The sequence below is a fragment of the Delphinus delphis genome, chromosome 21, assembly GCF_949987515.2.
Source record: "Delphinus delphis chromosome 21, mDelDel1.2, whole genome shotgun sequence".
Lineage (NCBI taxonomy): Eukaryota > Metazoa > Chordata > Mammalia > Artiodactyla > Delphinidae > Delphinus > Delphinus delphis.
Window position 1 is genome coordinate 31,954,401 of NC_082703.1, and position 27,410 is coordinate 31,981,810.

The window sequence follows — 27,410 nt, forward strand, 5'->3', positions numbered from 1 at the left end:
CATCGACAGATGAATGGATAAAGAAGATGTGGTACAAATATGCAATGGAATATTACTCAGCCATAAAAAGGAACGGAATTGGGTCATTTGTAGAGACGTGGATGGATCTAGAGACTGTCATACAGAGTGAAGTAAGTCAGAAAGAGAAAAACAAATATCGTATATTAACGCATATATGTGGAACCTAGAAAAATGTTACAGATGAATCTGTTTGCAGGGCAGAAGTTGAGTCAGATGTAGAGAACAAACGTATGGACACCAAAGGGGGAAAGTGGCGGTGGGGTGGTGGTGGTGGTGGTGGGATGAACTGTGAGATTGGGATGGAGATGTATACACTGTTGTGTATAAAATGGATGACTAATAAGGAAAAAAAAAAAAAGCAAGGGATGGCGATAATGATGATAATGTTTTTAAGAAGACCTTGCAATAACCATTAAATCAATTCTCAAAAAACAAACAAACCTGGTATTACTTAAATATTTATATAAATGCTCAATAAATATTCTTATATTCACATGGCTTCATTATTTTATTGGATGATATCCACTAAAGAACTGTGCTAACCTAAATGTCCATCAACGGAGGAATGGTTAAAGATGTGGTACACATATACAATGGAATGTTACTCAGCCATAAAAAGCACAAAATAATGCCATTTGCAGCAATATGGACGGATCTAGAGATTATCATAGTAAGTGAAGTAAGTCAGACAGAGGAAGACAAGTATCATATGATATCGCTTATACGTGGAGTCTAAAAAAAAAATGGTACAAATGAACTTATTTACAAAACAGAAATGGAGTCACGGATGTAGAAAAGAAACTTATGGTTACCGGGGGGAGGGCTGGAGGGATGAATTGGGAGATTGGGATTGACATATACAGACTATTATATATACAATAGATAGCTTATAAAGACCTACTGTACAGCACAGGGAACTCTACTCAATACTCTGTAATGGCCTACATGGGAAAAGAACCCAAAAAAAAGAGTGCATATATGTATATGTAGAACTGATTCACTTTGCTGTACACCTGAAACTAACACAAAATTGTAAATCAACTATACTCCAATAAAAATTTAAAAAAAAAGAAAGAACTGTGCTAAGTCCTAGGAAAAATCCATGGAACAAGACAGGAGTGAATCACAATCTCTCAGACCTGACAACCTTACAATTAAAAATGACATTTTAAAAAATTCAAATGCAATGATTGTAACTTAAATCATACAATTCTATGGTAATTTATAACAGAGGGTTATAACATATTAAGAGGGATATAAAGAATGCCTTTTTTAAAATTCAATTTTTTCAGGCTGAGACCTAAAATTTGTTTAAAGCAGACAGTATTACAGATGAGGCCTTTAGGAGGCAAGAAAGAACAAATTGAGGTAAATAAGAGAATTCCACTAGATTTGGACAAAAAATAGAAAAGAAGGAGTGATGTTAGAAGTGGCAGTGAAAGGACCTCTGAAAATCTTCTTCATAAAAGCAATGAGAACACTGGCAAAAAACAAAGTCAAAATCAACTTTTTCAGAATTCTGGAAACTAACAATGAATTGCAACTATTTGATGAGTGTTTATTCTGGAAAAACAGCTAACTGCTGGAAAGAATAGTGAGCTTTGTGATTTTTTTAACCCGTACTATTACCAGTACCTTCTCCCCACCTCTATGGGAAACTTGAAAATAAATGAACTTGCAGGCACTGGAAGGGAAAGAAAGAGGTAGGAATTCATTCAAAGTCACGTTCCAAGATTACTCTTATTATTTGACCTGTCTGGAAGTTCCTCAGAATATCCCACTTGTAAGACTTCTCTTTATTTGACTTATTCAGAGCTCTCCCAATATGAACAGCCTTTTTCCTGGAAGTGTTTATCAAAACATCCAACAGAAATTGCTTAATATTGTAGCTGTCTGAGGTGGCAAAAGCAGTTGAAATAAACAAAATGACAAAAACCTTAAAAGGAAAAGCTTGGAAATCTTATGAACATAGAGGACTTTGAAGAGTTCTGACATATTTTGGGAAATGTAGAAGGTTACAGAAACACACAGGGCTTTGTACATGCCTGGAAACAACTGAGATGGCTCTAGCCCTCACCTTTGTCCTGTGGCTCTGTGCAAGCAGGAAGTAAAGGTTACAGCATAACTATACATGGCCTGAGCACTGAATGAACGCTCCAAAACACAGAATCCACTGTCAACAGCTAGAGAATTATTGATTCTAGGCATGTAAGATTCCAGGCATGTAAGAAAATCTTTGACCAATTATTAGCTGACTACTAAACTACCATATGTAGAGACTTCCTTGGGCAAACATAAAAAAGAATGTATACTCTAGAAAATTAGTTCAGCAATATCCTAAACAAAGAAACAAACAAATAAAAATAGCAACAACAGCAAACCTTTGGAAGGAGGGAGATCTGATATCCAGAGTTGCCACATTCTAATATTTAACGTATCCGGTAGTTAAGAAAAAAATATGAGCCATGCAAAAAATATACGGTTCAACACAGGGAAAGAAGCAGTAAGGAGAAACAGATAACGAGGAAGCCCAGATGGATACGGAGTTTACTAGACAAATACTTTTAAGCTAGCTATATTTTAAATATGTCCAAATAATTAACGTCTAAAAACGAATGGAAATGTCTCCCTAAATATAGAATAGAAATTATAAAATAAATTAAAATTCTGGAGTTAAAACATACAATGACTAGAAAGAAGAAATGTATTTAAAGGGCTGAACAACAGAATTGAGCTGGTAGACTAAAGATGCTATAAATTGGAGATAGGTCAACTGACATTATCCAGTCTGTGCAACAGAAAAAAAAAGAAGAAACAATAGAGCCTCAGTAATCTGGGGGCACCTTCAAATGTACCAATAAATGTATAATGGAAGAGACAGGGGAGAGGAGAGACAGAAAGAGGCAGAAAGAGTCTTTAAATAAATAATGGTTATAATTTTCCATTGAAAAGGGAAGAGAAAGAACTAAGGAGAGAAAAACAAAGTCAAGAAACACAAAAATTAATGTCCAAAACTATTAGAGTTTCTGTATGAATTTCCTTATATGCAGGATTTTTAAATATACCTCTCAGTTACTTGAATACAAATATGAATAGGTATGATAAAAAGATGGGGGGGGCTTCCCTGGTGGCGCAGTGGTTGAGAGTCTGCCTGCCGATGCAGGGGACACGGGTTCGTGCCCCGGTCCGGGAAGATCCCACATGCCGCGGAGCGGCTGGGCATAGATAGAGGGGTAATGGAGTTAGAATTTTAAAGAGATTTTAAGAATTGATTGCAATGAAGCACTACAGAGTCAGAGCTCACAGGGAATGTAATAAAGGAGGATGCCAGTGGATAAAGACATAGTAAGAGTAGGTTAATAAATCTGAAATCTAATGTGGTTCCAGAGACAGCCAGTGGTGTTATTTAAGCAGTCCACTTACAATAATAGAAACTTTACATTACAAAAATTGTTATAGAAAAGTTATAAAAATTTAATAGGAGATCCAGGAGAATGCTAGTGTAGCACTTAGTATATAAACAAAGGGAACCATATTCTGAGCAAGGAGTGGATTGCAGAAACGTGTGGTTTACTGAACTTAACGTCAATATTTTGACAAGTAAAATGTTCGTAACTAATTTTGTTGATGCCTGAAAATCATGCTCGATGGATGTTCATTTTTCTCATTGATGCATGTAATCAAACTGAAGTAAATTCATCCACTCATATGAATAAGAAGTAAAATAGAGTAATAAATACAGTGCATAACAAGGAAAGTGAGGATATGTGCATTTGAAAATTTAAAAAAATACATATATGTGTATATATAAATTTCTCAGATATATTTTGTGTGTGTGTGTGTGTGTGTGTACACTATCTCACTGGAGATGGAGGGGTAAAATGACCAATGTACCTAGAGTTATAGGGTACAGTTCTAACAGTGTGCTCCAAGACTAGAGTTTTGCCTCAGGAAGTTTCTAACACCAGGAAAAGGAATGAAGACCTAGCAGAAAATGAGTAAATTTTTTGAGGATAAAACTCTGGCATCTGACCTGATACACACACACACACACACACTCACACACACACACACACACACACACACACACTACATACACACATTTGGTATTTATTCTGTGCTGTGACAGAGATATATTAGATACCTAGAAAAATGACCAGCATAGAGACAGAGCTAGATTACAGGAAAAATTGTTGAATGGATATATGAAATTTTGTTAGCTGGATGCATACATGAATATACTGAAGCAAAGACAGAGAAATTTAAACTCCTGGTCAATTCCTAAGGGATTTGTCTTTTGAGGAAGTTTTACTCTCAAAACAAATAAAAATTCAGTTATTAAATACCTGAGAACTATACAACCTCTTCTAATAATGCAAAACCGTGGGCCTTATCCCATACCTGATGAATCTGATTCTTCATTCAATAAAATTCCAAGGTGAATGTGTACACATTAAAATTGAGAAGCAGTGCTTTAGAACGTGTGCTTATTCACATTAGAAACAGTAATGATAAACTTCACAAACAACCCTACTGAGCCAATAATACAGTGTCACTATTTAGACATTAGAGATTTTGGAAATAAAATCACTGGGCATGGATGATTTAGACTCATAAAGCATGGACCTGGCCTATTTGGAACAAGTGTGAGCAGAGCCTCAGCAGCACTGAACTCAAACCTCGTAAGATCTCCACATTACTGATTCTAATCAGGAAAAGGAGGATGACTAAATAGTACCTCACACTTTATGAACAAAGGAATAGGCAGAAGATGAGTTACTTCAGTGGCCTGAGCCCTATTCACTAATGCAAGTAAGGCCTTGACACTCCTAGGTACTTGAAAACCCTGTGAAAATTCTTCCATAAACTTCCTGAGATGCTGCTACTAATGTGAGGAAAGCAAATAGATCCATGAATAAGCATGTCCATCCTGCAGCACAAGAATAAAAATGGTAACTTTAAGGAAAAAGGCCCTGGATCACTTTATCTAAATTACAACTATTGTTCTAATGACTGTCATTAATCTGGTTTCTACATTTTTTTTTACTTTTAAATTAAATATGTTTTACATTTACTGATCTATATATTTTTCTGTACAGACCTTGTTTTAATTATTTCACCCCTTTGGAATTTTGGAATTTAAAAATCTGATAAAGATTTACTTTTCACTTGAGCCACTAGCTTTCAATGTATCAGTTTCAAAAAATGAAACACTCTATACTGAATCATACTGAATCATGTCTGCAACAGTTAGTAATTAGAACACCTAACAAGTCTTTCTTCCTCTTGATTTTTTTGTTGGGAAGTGCAGAATTTATATTCTGCCTGTTATAGTATCATTTTTACCTCTTAAGGTGTTCATTTCTAGAATCTTAATATCCATTGCTAAGGTCTAAATGTTTGTGTTCCCCCCAAATTCATATGTTAAAATTCTAATGCCAAATGTGATGGTATTAGGAAGTGAGGCCTTTGGGAGGTGATTAGGTCATGAGGGTAGAGCACTCATAAATGAAATTGATGCTCTTATAAAAGAGCTCCCTTGCCCCTTCTGCCATGTGAGGATAGAAGGCCCTCACCTGACCGTGCTGGCACCCTGATCTCAGACTTTCAGCCTTCAAAACTGTAAGAAATAAATCCTTGTTTATAAGCTAAAATGTCTGTGATATTTTGTGACAGCAGCCCAAAGGGACTAAGACATCCATATTATATTGTATTTATCAGTCACTATACATTTGGCTATTCTGAAGTAACAGCAATGTTAATCTCAGTTACTCGTAATATTTAATAGCAAAGATTTATTTCTCCCTCACACTGCATGGCTATGGCAGACTGGTCTTATGCGGTCACTTGCGTATCAAAGTTGAGGACAGCTCCACTGTCTTAACATACCACTATCTCACACTGTCCTCAAAGTTTGCTGGAAGAAGAGGAAGAGAAGATGGAGATGGCAGATCTTAATTCCCCTGTTCACAAATCATCACACAAACCAATTCACATGGTCATGCCTAACTTTTAAGAACCAGAGAAAGATAATCCTACAGTAGTGTGCACTGACAAAAGAGAGAGTAAAACGTGATGAGCAGTAATACGGCCTCCAACATTGTGTGGTCATAATTACAATCATTGTTTCTTATTATTTCAAGTTTCTTTTTAATGGCTTAATTGTTACTGCCAGGCATTTTAGACCATGACATCTGGCTGCCATGCAACTTCTAATCAATTTTTAATAGAGAATATATATATATATATATATATATCTTTGAATTTTTTATATTTTCCTGTGTTGCATTCACATATAAATGGCAATTTTGCCAGGTAAAGACTGCTTGCTTTAAATATTTTTCCACAAATCTCATTTTGATCCAACCTGGTTTTGTTTGTTTGCACATAAGAAAAGCTATTTTTACCTTGGCGTTTGTAATATTCTTTATACTTGAATTATATTTATTTGACTAGACCCTACTGTGTTATATATAGATATGGACTAATTTTTTATGAAACACTGATCCATTTAAAAATCAAATTTAGTTCTTCATTTCATTATATACACATATTTTTTCTTTTTCAGCATTTCTGCCTCATACCTGTTGACTGCTGTAGCCATCCCAAAAGCTTTAAGCGTTCTATGTTAAGCTTCTAGTTATACTGACTGTGTTCCTAAAGCATAAGATACTGCCATCAGTAGTCACACATAACTGAAGAAATTCTTAAGGGACTTAATAATTTCTGAATGAATTAATTTTGATGCAGTGTCAATGTTTCATTCATAATTTTCTTATCTGAAGGCAAATAAGGAAAAAAAGTCAGATAAAATCTGTTAATCACCACCTATATCTTGACTAAAATTTTAAAAATCAGACCTCCTACATGGGTCAATGTGCTCTGATCATTGTTTTATAAATATCTTCTCTATCCTTTTTCTCTTTTTAAATTTTATTTATTAATTAATTAATTTATTTTTGGCTGCGTTGGGTCTTCGCTGCTGCGCAGGGACTTTCTCTAGTTGCGGTGAGCAGGGGCTAAGAGTGAGGATAATCTCTATTATTTTCCTCTCTTTTCTCTCAAAGCTTAACTCCTAGGTTGGTCTCTGTCACATTTTGCTGCTCAATAGTACAAGGAGCTAAAATCTGAAACAACCCCATCCTTCTGAACAGAGAAGGTTTTAAAATGAGACCCTGAGAGCCAGAGTGTATAGCAGAAGTCCCTGAGAGGGGAGAGCCAGAGAAGAGGAACTAATATAAACTAACAAAGTCTTGGGCTTACACTCAAAGCTGTGCATGCCTGGAACACACATGGAAAATTATAAACAAAACACTGAGAACTTAATTATATAACATAAGCCAAAGTCACAATCATGCAAGGGGTGCATGCCAAAAACAGCAAAGGCTTAGAAAACTGATGTTGCATTGGAACCACCCATAGAAGGTAAGACAGGACCTGTGTTTGAAACCAAATCCGACTGATTGCCTGCTAAAACAAATAAACAAAGAAATCTACATCCCTGATAAGATTTTAATGTGGCCCAAAATCTCATCACATAATATTCAAAATGTCCAGGATGCAACAGAAGATTTCTTGATTTGTTAAGAACGATTAAACCTTACCAGTTATCATAGGAAAAGGCAAATCAATGCCAAGTATGAGATTCCCGAATGTTGTATTTATTAGACAGAGACTTGAAGCCACTGTTACAATCAAGCACCAAGAGGGAAAGGTGAATATTTAAGTAAGAGGAAAACCAGAAATTCTTGTCAGAGAAATACAAACTACAAAATAAAACCAAATGAAAACTACAGAGTTTAAAAACACAATACCTGAAATTAAAGAATTCACTGGCTCCATAGCAAGATGGTGGTTGTAAACACATCTAACATTGCTCACGACAGAGTAGCGCCTATCCAGGGCCACTATCAAGTCGCTTTCAGACACCCAAGGACTGGAAAACTACTGAAGACTGCAAGTCTATTCTCTGAAAAAAACACCTCCTACAGAGATACAGCCAGCCCGGGTAGTGCTGTGGGCCGGAAGAGACATAAAGCCAGCCCTTTCCTGCACCTTGCCCTCTGAAGCCCAGTAAAAGACTCAAACGCCCACCCTTCGGTGCCATCGCCACTCCCTGCGTCTGGCCCATTTCCTCCCCTGCAAAGTGAATAAAAACTTTCTTTTCTTCCCTTGCTAATCTTTCTGTGAATTCTTTCACAACCTGTGTCAGCTCACCTAACCGTGGTGAAGAAAAAAGAGAAAGTAAATTGAAAACAGATCAATAGAAATTATACAATCTGAAGAACAAAAAACAAGATTTTTTTTTTTTTTTACATGAGGAGAGCCTTAGGAAATGCTGGGGAAATATCAAAGGTCTAACATTCTTGAATGAGAGGAAAAAGATACTGGTTTGGAAGAAGAAATTATGGCTGAAAACTTTCTAAATTTGGTGAAAGATGTAAATGTTCAAAACACACAGCAACTCCCGAAGAGGCTAAACTCAAAGAAAACCATGTACAGACACAATAAATACAAATAGAGGGAAACAAGTTTTATACAGGGAAAATACCACTCAAATGACTACATATTTCTCATGACAAAATAAGGAGAGCAGAAAAAGGTGGGATAATCCCTTTTAAGGGTCAAGAAAAAAAGAATGACCCAAAATTCTATGCAGGTGAAAATATCTTTCACGAATGAAAGCAAGTTGACATTCTCAGATGATTAAAAGCTAAGAAAATATATGGTTATAAGGCTTCCATGTTTTACTTTAAGTGATAAAACAAAAACATTAACTCTAAATAGGCTATGAAAGTTTGGTAACCACTGAAAATAAACAGATATAGTCAAAAAATAGAGATATTATACAGAATTCTAAAAGATATTCCAAAAATTCTGAAAGATGGCAAGAAATGGTGAGTGCAGAGAAACAAAAAATAGATGAGAAAAATAAAAGGAATAAAGGAAATGTCAAACCTAAAAGAAACATTTCAAGAGTAATACTTAATGTAAATGTTTTAAATACATCAATTGAAAGATTGTTGTATCAGATAGAAAAACAAAATCAAGTATATTCTGCCTATTAGAAACTCATCTTTAATATAGAAGGATTGAGTGAAAAATATATCATGCAAACATGAAGCAAGATAAAGTTAGAGTGGCTCTATTAATATCGGACAAAGTAAAACAAGGAATATTTCCAGGGATTAAACAGGGACATTGCATAATACTAAAGGGTCAATTCACAAAGAAGTTATTACAATCCTACATTTGTATGTACAGATGACAATAGCAACAAAGAATGATATTTCTACAAAAATCTAACAAAATATGTGCAGGGTCTGCATACCAAAACTAACAAAAATGCAAGTGGAAATAGCCAAAGAATATTTAAATCAAGGAGAGATAAACTTTTATTGATTGGAAGGTTTAATTTTGTTAACATTTTAATTTTTCCAAATTGACCTAGAGATTCAATGTATTTCATTTGAAATCCCAGTCAATTTGTTTTGTTTTATTTTGTTTTGGTAGAAATTGTCAAGCTGTTGCTAAAACTAGTGTGGGCAAAAAACGATTTTGTAAAAAAGAACAAAGAGGAATCACATAACCTGATTTTAAAACTATATTAAAAGTCCACAATATCTAAGACAGTGTAATATTGGCAAAAGTATAATGGTACAAAATGGTGTCCATAAGTAGAGCCACAAAGATATGGTCAATATAATTTTCACAAAGATGCAAAGGCAATTCAGTGGAAAATGTGGTCTTTTCAACAAATGGTGCTAGATAGATTAGACATCCACCTACAAAAGAATAATATGGATCTACACTTTAGTATATACAAAACCAAATAATTTTTTTAATGGCTCATAGGTTTAATTTAAAACATAAAACTCCAGGATTTTAAAAGGCATATGAGAAAGTCCTTGTGAACTTGGATTAGGCAAAGACTTTTTTAGCTATGACAATATAAAATCAATGTATAATCCATTAAAAATTGATAAATTAGACTTCACCAAAAGTTAAAAAAGTTTTGCCATGTGAAAGAAATTGGCAAGAGAATAAAAGTGAAGCCTGACTGGAAAAAGAAATATTTGCAAAATACAAATTTGACAAAGGACCTGTATCCAGAATATATACAGAACTCTCAAAACTCAACAATAGGAATATGAACAACCTGATGAAATTGACCAAAAGATGTGAAGAGATACATCACCAATATATGGTAAGTCAAGAAGCGTATAAAAAGATGCTCAGAATCATTAGTCATTAGGGAAATACAAATTACAATAACAGTGAGACATTATCCATTGGAATAGCTAAGTTTAAAAAACTATGTTCAAAGGAGTACTTGGATACCACTGTTTATATCACCTTTAATCCTAAACACCAAAACCTGAAAATGACCCAAATGTCCTTCAATTAGGAAATGGATAAACAAAATACATTTCATCTGTGCAATATGATACTACTCAGCAATAAGAATGAAATATTGATTCACACACGTGATGGATAAATTTAAAATGCAGTCTAATTGAAAGAAGTCAGACTCAAAAGACACCGTAATAAACCGTTTGTGAAAAACGAAGACTACAGGGAGAAAAGTATATTGTTATTTTCCAATGGTTAAGAGGAGACTAGGTTGACTGTAAAAACGTAGTAGGAGGGGATTTTGGGAAGTGAAATCAACTTTTTGACTTCAAGGTCTACACTTTCCATACTGTAGCTCACGAGCCCCCTCTACCTGTGTTACATACTCTAAGAGGAACGTGGGACGGCAGAAACGGCATAACCCTCTGGTGCATCTAACCACTGGTAGCCTAGGGAATTAAATCATTAGTATTAAATAAAAAAGTATTTTTTGACATTAGTAGAGTCTCTCTGTATTTTGTCATGGATATGAACTTTTTCTTTATTGGAGTAAAAACCTGTGTGAGATGGACTTACATTTGGGGAATAGTGGGCCCCAGGTCTTGCTGTGGTCCTAAGTTCTAAAATGCTTCCACCCTAGATAAATAAGTGTCTTCACAGTCCAACCCTAAATTCTAGTAAATTCTATTTTGGGATGAACGTCCAAAATCATAATAAAATGTTACACTATTTCTTTACTTCTCCTTTCCAGAGATTTCTCTGAAGAAATATATATGCCAAGGCAAATTTCTATTGCTCCCAAGCTTTGTAGCTAAAATGTCATCTTACTATTAAGATGAACTGAGAAAGTAAGTACCTTTCTTAGTTGAAAGACTGAATTGAGAAAGTATCTAATCTCAGCGAATCAAAAAAAAAAAAAGTTTGGAATCATAGCTTTTTAAAATCTAATTCTAAACACTGAAAATCGACTGATGAATATATTATGATAAAATTAGAAACAATGATATTATGATTTGAGAGACAGTCTAGGGTATTAATAATATCATGAAAAGCTTTAAAAATGAGGTAACAGTTGAGTTGGACATTGAGTGATGAATAAGAGTTCATTAAGTAATAAGTATAAAAGCTTAATAGTTGAAAACCCATCAAGTGTTCCATTATTGCTAGAGCTTATAGTTTAGGTCAGTATCATAGGAGCTAAAATAACCAAACTAACGAAAAATTTAAGGGATGTTAACAAATATTAAAGAGATATAGATATTAAAGAGATATAAATATCAATACTTCCTTTAAAGTAATAATATTTCCATTACTGTACCAGATACATGTTTAATTTTCATGATACTTGTGGAAAAATGAGACATAAAAAGACTGATAATCATTACTTTTTTTCACACAATAACAAACATGATAACATCTTCTAAGAACTTAATATGCATCAGACAGTCTATTATGCATGATTTCTTGATGTCTTATACAGGCCCTTTTTGGTATGTGTGATAGTTCATTTTGTGTCAATTTGGCTGTGCCACGGGGTGCCCAAGATGGATAATCAAACATTCTTCTGGGTGTTTCTGTGAGGCTCTGTAGATTAAATTAACATTTAAGTCATTGATTATTGTGTATATCAGATTGCCCTCCATAATGTGAATGGGCCTCATCCTGAATAGAACAAAAGACCAGCTTTCCCTGAGCAACAGCAAGATTCTCCAGACGATGTCCTTCAGACTCTTCATCTGCAACATCCACTCTCCTAGGTCTACAGCCCGCTGGCCCATGCTTCAGATTTTGGACTTGCCAATCTCCATAATTACGAGCCAATTCCTTACAAGGAATCTCTGTCTATATATAAGTACCCTTTCTATTGGTTCTAATATGGTAGGTTTTGTGTTACTAATTTTATAGATGAGGAAACTGCAACTTAGGTTAAGTAATGTGCTCTAGGTTACAACGTAGTAAGACTGAAACAAAAATTAAAGTGAAGATTAATTTGAAGCCAGAACCTATACTCTAGGCTCTACTAAGGTTGCAGTCAATGGGAACCAGTATAAAGTTTGACAGCTGCAAAAAATTCAGCATTCAGTATGAGATGGAGCCATTAAGTTTAATAATAAACTTTCAAAATTTGGCTTTCAGTTCTGTGCAAGTCTATATAAAATGATGAGGCAGCCAAAAATAATTTCTTCTTGACTTAGAGAATTATAACATTAAAATATACAGTGTATTTGATCTCTTATCCATTTGTCCACCAATTCATTCTGTTCACAAATATGTTTTGAGGCTTTCTTAAGTGCTAGATAGAAACAAAAGTGGTTAAGAGAAGCAAGATTGCTACCCTCAGAGAGCTTATGATCTAGTCACAGGAGAAAAATACCTTAAGCAAATATAAAAGAAAAACATATAAAAGAAAAACATTTTATGAATGAAAGTAAAAGATAGTTGAGATAACATGTGGAGTCTGAATTAGATTTATGGCTCATTGGTATCTCTTCTAATGATAGTTCCTTAAAGTAGAAACTTAATGTTTAGTAGGAATTAATCAAATAAAGAATTTGATGGTGGGGAGAAGGAGGTATAGAGAAGAAGAGAGTAGAAAAGGGATCAAATAGAATGTTTTATATTGTGTAGAATTTTGATAACCTTATGTCAAGAAAGAATAGAACAAAACAAGGAGTATGTAGACACTACAGAAAGATACAATCCCTTAAAGTTAGTGTAGAAAAGAATTGACTATTTTTGTTAGTTCCTGAGAAAAGAACTTGGATAAACATAGTCTAGCATATTATGCTCATTTACTGAATTTCATCATGAAGATGACATCAAAATTGCAGTTTCGGCATTAGATACATAGAGAGACTTTATCCATAAGTTATTTCCCCTAATAGGTCACAGAATTCTTGGCCACTAGATACATTATGACAATATTCTGGAAGTTAAATAATAGCCTTTAACAACAAAATAGTAATAGTAGTTTGAAACCCTGGGGAGGGAGAAGTATGCCTTCTGACAGCGCAATCACTGGCTATTTAACTGAGAAGAGCTTGGCTTGGAGGGCCATATTTGAGCTAATAGGTTTGTTCCCTTGTCTTTCTTTAAAATAATTAAAACCATTCCTCCTGTCCCTTCCCCAATTTACACCTAATTAACTACTATATAACGATCAACTCCAGGAAACCTTCCCTAACCCAACATCTGTGTTTGGATGCATGTGTCCTCTGTTCTCCTACTGCACACCACATTTTACAGCACTAAAATTATAAAGTAATTATCCTTTTACAAGTTTTTTTCTTCTAATAGCTTCTTGAGGTCAAATATGATAAAAATAGACCAAATTTATTTCACACCTGCTTTTAAAGAAACTGTGAAATGTTATATAATGTCATATAATGTTAAAGCAGGAGGCAAGATCAAATGCCCAGAAGGTAATGGACATACGTGTTAATTTTCAAAGTTCAGGTTATTAAAAAACAAATTTCTAAGTACTAAATATTGTTCAAATTTATCGTCATGGCTTTGCCGGATGGACAAACTAGAAGAATATGTTGCTATGGATTCAAACAAAAACTAACATTTTAATGAAATTTTATTTTGAGAATTCAGTTAAATATATTCATGATTTCTCCCAAATTTTCCAGCATTATGTATCATTCTAACTGCTCTTGCATATAGTAGTAACAGTCAATTTAATGTAATTCAGAGTGACTAATAACTTGAAAGTATCACTGTACTTGAAAATAATACATTTGTTAAAGTAATTAAAGAGGAGGTCATTAGACTAAGGAAGCTGTAATGCCTCAGTGGGCTGTGTAAGCAAACTGAAACCTAAGCCAGAGTTAACACACTCAAATCTGAGAAAATTAAATTTAAGAACACCTAATCACAAACAGTTAATCAGCCTTCTCCACACAAGGTGATCCATTAAGCTACAGCCCATCAAATCGAATTTGTTTGCTTTGCTTCCCGCCTTTTCTATAAAAGCCTCTCCTTAGCTCCTGTCAAGGGACTGCTCTCAAGCATTTTCGGTTTGGCAGCTGCCGGTTTGGAATCAATGTTTGCTCAAATAAACTCTTAATGTACCTCAGTTTTCAGAACTTAAAGGCCATTAGATATCATCAAAGCTGTACCTTGAATCATAATATTTTAGAATATACATAAATCACTATTCTTGGACTGGATCCTGAATTTTTCTAGTTTCCTCCAATATCTGGCTACAACTCTCCAAACCAGCCTTCCCAATTTTCTTCCATCTTTCTGACTTGTAATTATAAAAATGAAATCTTCCCTTTTCTTGAAGCCCTGTAAACTAAAGCTAGATGACTTGATATAAATTTCAGAGAAATCAAGATAACAGCTCATGTATGGACAACTTTTTCATCTGTTGTTGTGTGGGTCACTCAAAAAGTTCACTAGAATGTCTGATGACATCGCCAGAGACATTCAGACTACAAAAGATGCTTTGAGCCCAATGTCTAGGAACCTGCCACCTGGGAATATCAACTGGCTGCCCTCTGGACTCAGAAACTGATTTATAATCTGCTCCATCAATTACCTTTGTTTTTCTTTTGTCTCCAGAAAAGTGCCTCTTATTAAATTCCTGATTGCTTTCAACACACAGACCTAACTTTGGGAGCCCACCTGCAATATTATCTCTTGAAATGAGATAACTGTTTAACTGAATTGACCTATTCACAGGACTAAGAGACTGGTTAAATGAGATGGAACAATCTACCAACGGAACTTCTAAACTGCGAAACTTCTTGGGGAATTTTCAAAGGCAGGGAATGAATAGTAGCCACTGCAAAATATGCCTCTTTCACATAGGATTATTTTGAGCTGATAAGGTAGTTTTAGATAAGAGCATTGCTTTAGATTACTCGTTGGCTTATAAAAGAGGAATCTGTACCAAAGCAAACGCCTCCTACTGTACCTGGATCAACACTTCTGGTATTATAGAAACTCAGAAACAACAAATTAACAAGCTATTTGGCTAAATGAGATTGATGTCTATTCAGATACATTCTTTGATTTATTTGATACCAATTTGTTAGGTTCATGGGGATACTCGCTAAGGAGCAGATGCCAGTCTCTTGGCATTACCCTCCTGAAATAAGCACTGTAGACTCCCAGGTACATTGTCTTCTCTCCATGGTCTTAAATATATGTTAGCAGCCATCAGCACTACAAGAAATGGTCTCACTGAACTTGGAGCAACAGAAACAAGTTGAACAATGAGATGAACAGCAAAACCAATTCTTCCACAGACTTGAAATCACACCTATGAGCTTCACAATTAGACGAGAACAACTGAACCTTGATGGTCAGTGAGAGTGGTGCTAATACCAAATTTTGCTCACTATCTCACGTAGGAGAGGATGACCAAAAGAGGGCAAGTGTTAAACATGAAAGCCATTAGCCTGAGGTGGCTCTAATGCCTTGTTGGCCGATGTAAGCAAATTGAAACCTACATCAGAGACAATGCACCCAAATCCAAGTATACAAAACTTAAAAAAAGCTAATAATAAAAAGTCAACTACTCTTTCCCAAATAATGCAACCACTTAAGCTACAGTCAATCAAATAATTTTTCTTGCTTTGCTTCCACATCTTTTCTATAAAAACCTTTCCCAGCACCTCTTGATTGAGTGCTCCAACCGTTTTGGTTTGGCACTGTCCAATTAAAATCAATGTTTCGCTCAAATGCTTCAAAATTTTAACGTACTCCGTTTGTTTATCTTTTTGAAAAGTAAAAATATTATTTCACTAAAAAGAAATGTGCCTTAATTTATTATAATGTATACTTAGATAGACAAATGTTAAATGGTTTGTTGTCTTTGTGTTCGTGGTGAGAATTTTCTTTCTTGTGAAGCTCCCCAAAAGCCATTATCTTGGTTTCTCAGAATACAAAACAACGGTTGACCAATGTGTATAACGGAACAATTTCATCCATATGGTATAAAAGAACCAGTCTTTTTAGTTTGTAGATGTCACAAATTTCTAGAGAGAAACTCAACAATCTTCTACTTTTTTCTAATCTATTAAAATTCTTCCAGATTTCCTATTGCAACTACAGCCATGAGCCTGTGATTATCACTAAACCAAAATGTAAATAGACTTTACAATTGAAAATATACATCGAGGATGAGTAAAGATTCATTCCCAACTTGCCTACAACAGTACACAGAAATAACGATTTCATCAGATTCTACTAAAGCTAATGGGAAATGTCTAAATGTCAAGCTAATTTCTATCAATATGTACCAAACAAATGCTTTTGGAATTAGGATTAAGGTTGCTACTAAAGAAAAATATTTATTGAAATCCTGATGCTATGCATTTTAATCTTCTGATTAATAAGCATTCTAAAACCACATGTGCATATATAAATAATTAAATATTAATGTCTAAACTGGAGTTTCATCTTTTATATTATTTATTATAAATGTTGACATGACAGAATAAAATGTGATCATTTATTTTGATAATGTTCAACAGACTTTCTGATATATTGAATAAGATAATAATAATAATAATAGTGTTTTAAATTAACATAAGGAGCAACTCAATTTAAATGAAGTACAATCTAGAAAAAGCTATAAAATTTTGTTTTAATATAATTTCTCTCTCATTTCTTGCATAGTAGCCAGAAATATGATTGAATAGAAATGTGCAGTCAATTTTAACATATATAATTTTATAAAAATTGAAATACTTCTTTTTAAAATATAGATTAAATATACAGATCATAGTAATTAAATGAATTCAATTGGAGTTTTGTCACTAAGCCTAATGCCACCTAATATCTGGGTGGTGCTTTATAATTTCAAATAATTTTTTCAACTTTATTTTCCTGAGAAATCCACAAGGATATCGGGCAAAGATTATTAATCTTATTTCACAGAACAGGAAACTAAATTTGAGTTAGCTACTTAAGTCATAAATGGTACACATAAAACTATGGCCCCGGGCTTCCCTGGTGGCGCAGTGGTTGAGAGTCCGCCTGCCGATGCAGGGGACACGGGTTCGTGCCCCGGTCCGGGAAGATCCCACATGCCGCGGAGCAGCTGGGCCCGTGGGCCGTGGCCGCTGGGCCTGCGCGTCCGAAGCCTGTGCTCCGCGGCGGGAGGGGCCGCAGCGGTGAGAGGCCCCTGTACCGCAAACAAACAAACAAAAACAAAAAAAAAATCTATGGCCCCATTTTTTTAAAATGGCAATCTAATGTTTATTTCATAAATCTTACTGTATCTTGAGGAGAATATTTATAATAATAAATTAGCAGCTGTCCTATAATGAAGTCGTAAAGCATTGTGATGATTTGTGTCGTTATATTTTAAAATATATTATTTGAACAAATACATAACAGCATTTAGATAATCAAGCTCTCCCAAAATCACTTATGTGTTTCTAATTATTTATTTTAAGCGCCTTTATGAAGGTGTAAGCAAATTATGAGCAAGTTGAGAAAAAATAGATTTTTGTGTGACAAAATTTAAAAGCTTATTTTATATTTACAGGGTAGTATTTAATAAAATATTTCCATAGCCATACCAAAATATTTTATACTAATTTTAAAATAATACAAAAATTATATAGGTCATTTTTATTTAGGAAAGGTGACTTTGATGTCGATTTTCCAAAGTGTTCGAATGTACAAGTAACTTTTACATAAGTAATTTTGTTTGTGGATCTCAGAATTTATACTTTTATGTGTGCTAATGAAATATAGCTTTGAAGTTGACAAATTGTACCTAAGACAATTATTTTACATTTCATATTTTTATACAGGGTCTACCAAAAGACTTGCTACTTATTACTACAAAGATGTCATCAAAATTTAACTGTTAGTTTTAGTAGAAAAGTATTAGTGCCTTATATACTTTTGATAAAACAGAAGGGCTTCCAAATATATAATACAATCATCCTTGAGAAAGCTGTAAAGAAAGGAAACACCTGGCAAGTTATCCAGTTCATCTAACTATATCGGTCCATCATTTACAATACAGATGTATGTGTAGTGAAATTATCCCCATATCCTAAACAGTAAGTGGCTAACATAAGAGAAAATGACTGATTTTTTATTATAAAAAAATGATTTTAATTATTCATTTGTGTAATTTGTGTTTGAATTAAAAGTAAAATATAATAATTAGAGAATATTTTGAAAGTAAACAAGTACAAAGAAAATTAAATATCAGTATTGTTTCCAAAATTAGACAAATGGCATTAAAGAGGTAACAAAGGTAATTTTAATAAGATGACATTTGCAATCCACAATGAGAAAGCAATACAAATATTTATTAACCAAAGAGCACAGCCTTTAACTCATAATGCATGCATAGGAGAGAAAGGATAAAAGAGTTAATGAAAACACATCAGAAATGAGAATCTTTTGCTATCCTTTGTCAGCCTATGCCAAATTAAGTAAAACTAAATTAAGTATGGAGAATATGAGAAAATATTTTGCTATAATGAATATAAACTGACTTTTCTAATTTGAAATAGGTTATAAATGGAAAATTGTGTTTGACTACAAGAACATCCTCAAGCTCCAAAATTATGTTGTAATATTAATGATAAAACATCATTAAAATAGCAGTACTAATAGTAACACTTTGTGACCCCATTTGTATAAATTTCAAAAGCAGGTAAATATAATTGTTGTTGTCTAAAGTCAGATTATATGTATCTTTGGAGAGGGACACAGAGAGGGGCTTTGTGGGCTGCTTCTGGAGTTCCAGTTAATTTCTAAGTCTTGATCTGAGGGGTCACAATATGCACATGTTAACTGTGTGATAATTCATTTCAGTTATTGCAACTTCAATTTGTGTCCTTGTCTATATCGATGATATACTTCCATAAAATTCTACTAAAATATAATATAATCAGAGAAACGCACTTATAAAAAAGAACGAAAACTTTTAAGTTAAACCTTAGTGAATAAAATTCTACAGCTCCATCAAAGAGTGATATGCAAATAATAGTTCAATATAATACAAATGATTATACAATCATAATAGGGGACTTCAACACCCCTTTCAACAATGAATAGATCATTCAGACAGAATATCAATAAGGAAACAGTGAACTTGAACTATACTTTTGTGTTTCCACACAAATTTTGAAATTATTTGTTCTAGTCCTTTGAAAAATGCCATTGGTATTTTGATAGGGATTTCACTGAGTGTGTAGATTGCTTTGGGCAGTGTGGCCATTTTAACAATATTAATTATTCCAATCCAAGAACACGGTATGTCTTTCCATCTGTTTGTGTTGTATTCAATTTCTTTCATTAGTGTCTTATTGTTTTCTGAGTACAGGTCTTTTACCTCCTTAGGTAGGTTTATTCCTAGGTATTTTATTCTTTTTGATATGATGGTAAGTGGGATTGTTTCCTTAATTTCTCTTTCTGATAGTTTACTGTTAGTGTATAGAAATGCAACAGTTTTCTGAACATTCATTTTGTATCCTATAACTTTACCAAATTCATTGATGAGCTCTAGTAGTTTTCTGGTGGTGTCTTTAGGATTTTCTTTCTTTTAAATTTATTTATTTATCTAGCTATCTATTTATTTATGGCTGCATTGGGTCTTCATTGCTGCGCGTCAGCTTTCTCTAGTTGCAGTGAGCGGGGGCTACTCTTTGATGCGCTGTGTGGACTTCTCATTGCAGTGGGGTGGCTTCTCTTATTGTGGAGCATAGGCTCTAGGCACGCGTGCTTCAGTACTTGTGGCTCACGGGCTCTAGAGCACAGGCTCAGTAGTTGTGGTGCACGGGCTTATTTGCTCCATGGCATGTGGGATCTTCCTGGAACAGGGATCAAACCTGTGTCCCCTGCATTGGCAAGCAGTTTCTTAACCACTGCGCCACCAGGGAGGTCCTTTAGGATTTTCTTTAGAATTTTCTATGCATAGTAAGTATCATGTCATCTGAAAATAGTGACAGTTTTATTTCTTCCTTTCCAATTTGGATTCCTTTTATTTCGTTTTCTTCTCTGATTGCTGTGGCTAGGACTCCCAAAACTATGTTGAATAAAAGTGGCAAGAGTGGGCATCCTTGTCTTATTCTTGATTTAAAAGGGAATGATTTCAGCTTTCCACCAATGACTATGATGTTAGCTGTGGATTTGTCATATATAGGTTTCATTCTATTGAGATATGTTCCCTCTATGCCCACTTTCTGGAGAGTTTCTATCATAAATGGATGCTGAACTTTATCAAAAGCTTTTTCTGCATCTACTGAGATGATCATATGACTTTGATTCTTTTTTTGTTTGTTTGTTTCTTTGCAATATACATTTTTTTAAAACATCTTTATTGGAGTATAATTGTTTTACAACGGTGTGTTGGTTTCTGCTGTATAACAAAGTGAATCAGCTATACATATACACACATCCCCGTATCTCCTCCCTCTTGCATCTCCCTCCCACCCTCCCTATCCCACCCCTCTAGGTGGACACAAAGCACCGAGCTGATCTCCCTACCTATCTATTTTACATTTGGTAGTGTATATATGTCCATGTCACTCTCTCACTTCATAGCAGTTTACCCTTCCCGCTCCCCGTGTCCTCAAGTCCATTCTCTACATCTGCATCTTTATTCCTGTCCTGCCCCTAGGTTCTTCAGAACCTTTTTTTTTTTAGATTCCATATATATGTGTTAGCATATGGTATTTGTTTTTCTCTTTCTGACTTGCTTCACTCTGTATGACAGTCTCTAGGTCCATCCATCTCGCTGCAAGTAACTCAATTTCATTTCTTTTTATGGCTGAGTAATATTCCATTGTATATATGTGCCACATCTTCTTTATCCATTCATCTGCCGATGGACACTTAGGTTGCTTTCATGTCCTGGCTATTGTAAATAGAGCTGCAATGAACGTTGTGGTACATGACTCTTTTTGAATTATGGTTTTCTCAGGGTATATGCCCAGTAGTGGGATTTCTGGGTCGTATGGTAGTTCTATTTTTAGTTTTTTGAGGAAACTCCATACTGCTCTCCATAGTGGCTGTATCAATTTACATTCAATTTGTTAATGTGGTGTATCACATTGATTGATTTGCAGATACTGACAAACATCCCTTGCATCCCTGGGATAAATCCCACTTGATGGAGGTGTATGATCCGTTTTTTTGGTTTTGTTTTATACATTCATTTTATTTATTTATTTTTGGCTGTGTTGGGTCTTTGTTGCAGTGTGTGGGCTTTCTCTAGTTGTGGCGAGCAAGGGCTACTCTTCTTTGCGGTGTGCGGGCTTCTCATTGCGGTGGCTTCTCTTGTTGTGGAGCACGGGCCCTAAGCATGCGGGCTTCAGTAGTTATGGCATGTGGGCTCAGTAGTTGTGGCTCGCAGGCTCTAGAGCACAGGCTCAGTAGTTGTGGTGCATGGGCTTAGTTGCTCCACGGCATGTGGGATCTTCCTGGACCAGGGCTTGAACCCATGTCCCCTGCATTGGCAGGCGGATTCTTAACCACTGCACCACCAGGGAAGCCTGGGGTGTATGATCCTTTTAATGTATTGTTGGATTTGGTTTCCTAATATTTTGTTGAGGATTTTTGCATCTATGTTAATCAGTGAAATTGGCCTGTAATTATGACCCAGCAATTCCACTCCTGGGTATATATCCGGAAAAAAAAAAACTAAAACACTAATTCAAAAACATACATGCACCACACTGTTCACAGTAGCATTATTTACAATTGCCAAAGTATGGAAGCAACCTAAGTGTCCATCAACAGATAAATGGATAAAGATGTGAGATATATACACATATATACACACACACACGTTGTGTATATATACATACACAATGAAATTCTACTCATCCATAAAAAAGAATGAAATTTGGCATTTGCAGCAACTTGGATAGACTTAGAGGGCATTACGTTAAGTGAAATAAGTCAGAAAGAGAAAGACAAATACTGTATGATATCACTTATCTGTGGAATCTAAAAAATACAACAAACTAGTTAATAAAAGAAACCAAAAAAAGTACACTCACAGGTATAGAGAACAACCTAGTGGTTACCAGTGGGGAGAGGGAAGGGGGGCATTATAGGGGTGGGGAAAAAAGGGTTATTTAGGGATTATATGAAATAATCTGTGTGGAACTTTTGAAAATTGTAAAGCACTACAGATTTAAATAATTTTTCCTGCAATAAATAAATAAAGAAGTAAAATTAAGTTTTAAAAAAAAGAATGTGACCATTATTGTGCTGTTTGCATCTTTGAATATAAACAAATCTAAATCTTGATATTCCTCAATACCTTTACTGAAATGTTACAATTTAGATATGTAAGTATATTTTTGGAAACCATGTTGATAGTCCCTTTGATATTCCAACTCGTGTAGAGGTTATGAGCGCTATTCAACTATTATTAGAAGGTTTTTTTTTTTACCATTGCTTAATGTGATTAGAATCATCATAACTGTCTCACCATGTCACATACGAACACACACACACACACACACACACACATGCACACATACACTTACACAATAAAGGTTATACTAACAATAATGATGACCTTAGAGCAGTAATCCTCTTTAAGTACTTGAACTGTCAATTTGAACGACCTAAGATTTCTCGCTGAAATGTATTATTATCCATTGTTCATGCTTCATTCAATGGAATATTGTTTATTTACTAGAAAAGTACCCTTTAGCAAACCTGTCATATTTTCACAATGTACTTATTTTAAATACTTTCCATATGTTATCCTGAAAATGAAGACATATGGTTCATATAGCTTTACCATATGCACGCAATGATGAACTTACATTACAGCAAACACATACACTTCTAATTTATGAATTAACTCAGTTCATATTATATTTTCCCTCATGCCAAACTAATTTCAAATATTTTAATTGTACTTACAAATAAATTTTCCAACTAATTATTATTACATACTGAACACTACATTGAAAAGGAAAATAAATTATACTATAAAAGATAACTCTAAATGTTAAATATGTCACTGTCACAGCTTAAGAAGAATTCTGAATATGTGATTTACAGGTTCTAAGACTTCAATGTAAAAGACATCAAATAGGAACATGAAAACAAGAAATATTCACTGCAAGGGAAAATCTTACACTTATTATGCTTTATTGCACTAAAGGGACTATATCTAACCTAAAACTTGGTAGACAAAACCATACTTTGATTACAGTGGTCTTGTTAAAAGATATTTTTAAAGGGACGCAAAAAAAAATCACCTTTCTTTTTCTTTTTTACTCCCTTTCTTCCCATTCATGCTACTTTTAAATAGAGAAATAATAATGTGCAGTGGAGAGGAATGGTCTATCTCACTTTTCATTTTATATTCATATAGTCCAAGAAATCACATCTATACCCCAAAGTAGAAAATGAGTCTCCAAATCTTTTGCTTTCCGTGACACATTTACAAGTTCCAATAAGATAACAAGTGCTTGAAAGTTTTATTTCTTCTGAGAAATAATTAATAGTTAACTTGTATAATATGACCCATCCAGGGTCATAAAAGATTGTCTGATAGTTTACCTGAGTGGAATATAATGTATTTGACAAGGCAAATACAAGGTTTTGACTCTGCTTAATAGCTAAGGATTTAATCCAGTTCGTTAATACTTGAGTAAACATAATTCAGAAGTTTTACATACACATTGCTGGCAAAAAAGCACAAGTAAAGAAAAACACCTGCACAATATTAGCTTTTATCTCATAATTATCATTGCCTGATTTTGCCATTGGATTTTTCCAGTGGATCATGGCTGTCTGAAAATTTATATGATTGTAATTTTTTCAAAGACTGCTCCCACATCTAGTTTATTTTGTGCCCCTGGGGACAGTGAGTGACCAGCACCTAGTTTATGCTCAAAAAGTGGTTGTCGAATTGAACTAACCTAACTTATACAGGTAAAATACAGTGACACCTTATTTCTCTGACATCTAGTCTATTGCTTGCACATAAAAAATATTCAATATGCATTTATTTCACTTTAAACTGAAATTAGTAAAGTTGAAGTAGGCCAGTCCCATAGGGCACAGTGCTCATAATTATATAATTCCTGTCAACACGGGGCAAATCATTTTTATTTGACTTACTTTACCTACAAATATTGGAAATGTGATTTGAGAATTAATAATCTCTGCTTAACTACTAGTAGTAAATTTATTTTCCATCATTGGCAGGTGAGAGTGGGCAAGCTTTTGATATGAAGAGTATTTTTCATGGTTGGTATTTTATAATCATGTATTGAAAGATAAAATATTTTCTGCATCAATCTAGTGCATTTAATTATGGTGTCATTCATAGTAACATACTATGAAAATTTGTAGCACCAGTTGCACATAATGGTAATACACTCATTTAAAGGGCTCAAATAGATTAGAAAATTATGAAAGTTAGTTATTAATATTATAGGCCACATGCCATTCTGGGTTACAATGTGATTCAGTGTTTTTCATCAGGATTATATCATTTTTAAACATGTATAAATAAGACATATTTACTTGTAAGCACTGGAAAGTTTAACAAATTTAGTTTTATTTTTGTTATCTGAAATGTTCAGGCTAGTGAATTTTCTTTTAAAAAGAATTCGACTTGACAGGAACATATTGTGCCACAGGAAGAAGTGATTAATCCTTATATTCATGGATTAGTAAAATGACAATGTGAAAACTTGTCATAAATACTAAGCTTAGCTCAGTAAATTTTCCTTCCACCCTAAGACAGGAGAAAAATATGCCTTAGAAATTATTACTTGGGTTGTGTTTGTTTTTCATTCTTCTTAGTTTTTAATTCTATTTGTATTCTAGAAAAAGTATTTTTCTCAAATGGATATAAAATTTACTTTCCTTTTTCTTCCATAGGTCTGAGTCTCAAAATAGAAAACGTTTAGAGAAAATACAAGTAGTGGCTTTGCTCTGTGTACCATTTTTGGTTGCAATCCTTTGTGCTCTAAAGTAGAGTAATGTGCCAAGTGTATTCATTCTCATGTCACTGATCTTAAATATTAATAAATCCCAAACAATAAAAATTCTGTAACTAATATAGTGTCATTTGCATTACATGAAATAGCCATTTGATTTATATTATACTAAATAACTATTTTCTATGGGTGTTTTATATTTCCCTTGAGAGCTTTCCATATAAATATGAATTTAATATATGCTATGGCAATAAAATTTTAAATATTTATAATTATAATAAAATGGAAATAATGAGCAGTTCAAAGTTCATAAAAGGTAAATGTAAGTTATTAAATGTGATAAATTATCAAAATATAGTAAAATCTGTGTAAAAATTAATATGGGACTTTACATGATCTTAAAAATATATCAAAAATAAAATACCTCCTACTATTTACATGAGGATGGAACAAGGTGACCTCTTGTGTAATATGTGTACTACTATAATTCAAAGTTTTCTATATGTCAAAAAGGGAAATTTTATATTCAAATTTTATTAGGTTGAGTTATGTAAAATACCCATTTTATAGACCAGAAATCATGAAATATTTCACATAATTTGGCATAATATTTCACAAAAGCATAGCATTGAAACATATCTGGCTGGTCTCCTTCCTAATCCTGGTTCACTCCTTTAAGCAAAGGATATTCCACGTATCAAAATCATTTCCAAAGGTACAGCTTAAAAACTTTATATATCATTATAAAATTATATGGCAGCAAAATATAACAGTAATGCACTTGTGCACTTGGATATTAAGTTTATACATTATTTCAAATAATTGAGTTAGATTTATAAAGTCATTATATTCTAGACCCGAAAAGGATGACATAAAGCATTCAAATAATGCTTGACATTTAGAGAAGTCAACTGGCCCATCAAAGGTTACACAGCTACTGCGACTGAGAACTGAGTATGTCTTCAAGTTTGCAATCCTAATGCGGATTTTCAAATGAGATTTAGCATAATCTGTTACTTGGCTTCTGAAGTGAAAAATGGAGACAGAGATGTGGCAGCACAAGCTTAAAAGAAGGACCAGCTCAAAGAGGAAAAAAAAGAATTTAGATGGAAGCAGGAGCCTAAGAGAAGAGTCAAATACCACACATTTCCAGGTCGGCAATTCTAGGCAATTTCAGGGAAACACTGGGATCCAGGAAAAAGCCAGTCTGAAGTCTTCAAAAGCAGGGCCTTGCAAGTATCAGAGGCAGAACATGAAATTCTGAGACAGACAGTAAGGAAAGATAAAAAGTTTAAAAAATTGACAAGATAAAGTTCTAGATTTGTACCAGAGGAAAAAAGTAACTGAGCAGATGGAAAATTCGCTTCTTAAGAAAAAGGAATTCAGCAGCCAGAAATCAGAGGTGCAGGGTCAGAAGTCTGATTTGGAGAAGCTACCAGCAGAGTCACTGTGAAACATGAAAGCCCACTGACTAGAGGGGTAGCGGGAGTGGATATTTTCTTTTTAGGCTGGGAGAGATACAAAGTATATACCTGTAATTAAGTACCCCTTGAGATTGTCTAGGCTTGTAACAGAACTACTGGAGGCCCTTATAAATTGTTCTTTCAAGAGGCTTCTTATAAAAGAGTAGAAAAAATATTTGATAATCCATTCCAAAAGCACAATTTGCACTTTTTGCAAGCCATATAAGGATTAACAACTCTCTTCTCTGCTCCCTTATGAGAGTTTGATTTTTACCTCCAATACACCATGTATTCCTTTCTCCTCTGCGTAAGATTCATGTGCTTCACATTGCCTTCAAAATTCCTATGGTGTAATAGGTATTTACATTGATATAAATATACCAGAGGAGCACTTGATTTTGCAATGACATTGTATAAATATGCATCATTGATTGAATCTTATCTACTGCTTATAATTCAACTGCTTCCGTCTTCACTCATCTATCTGTGCCTTATAGCCTCTGGCTCATATGCTCTACTGGTAAGGATGCCTTTCAAAGATAATGCCAGTCGCAAGAAACTTCCAAAGACATACACACATCAGACAAGAAGCCCCAACAAAACATATGAAGAAAGAAGGTTAAAATCATCACAGGCAACTTTTCTTAACAGATGGAGCGTATTA

The 27,410-nt window shown here is 34.2% G+C and overlaps 1 long non-coding RNA gene across 1 annotated transcript in view; it reads right to left on the reverse strand.

Annotated features, from left to right (window-relative positions):
• Positions 1–8,076, reverse strand: part of LOC132417556 (uncharacterized) — a 388,895-nt gene extending 380,819 nt beyond the window's left edge. Inside the window, exon 1 of the long non-coding RNA XR_009517874.1 lies at positions 7,836–8,076. This is a non-coding gene — a long non-coding RNA (uncharacterized lncRNA). The remainder of the gene's footprint in view (positions 1–7,835) is intronic.
• Positions 8,077–27,410: the final 19,334 nt, after the last annotated feature.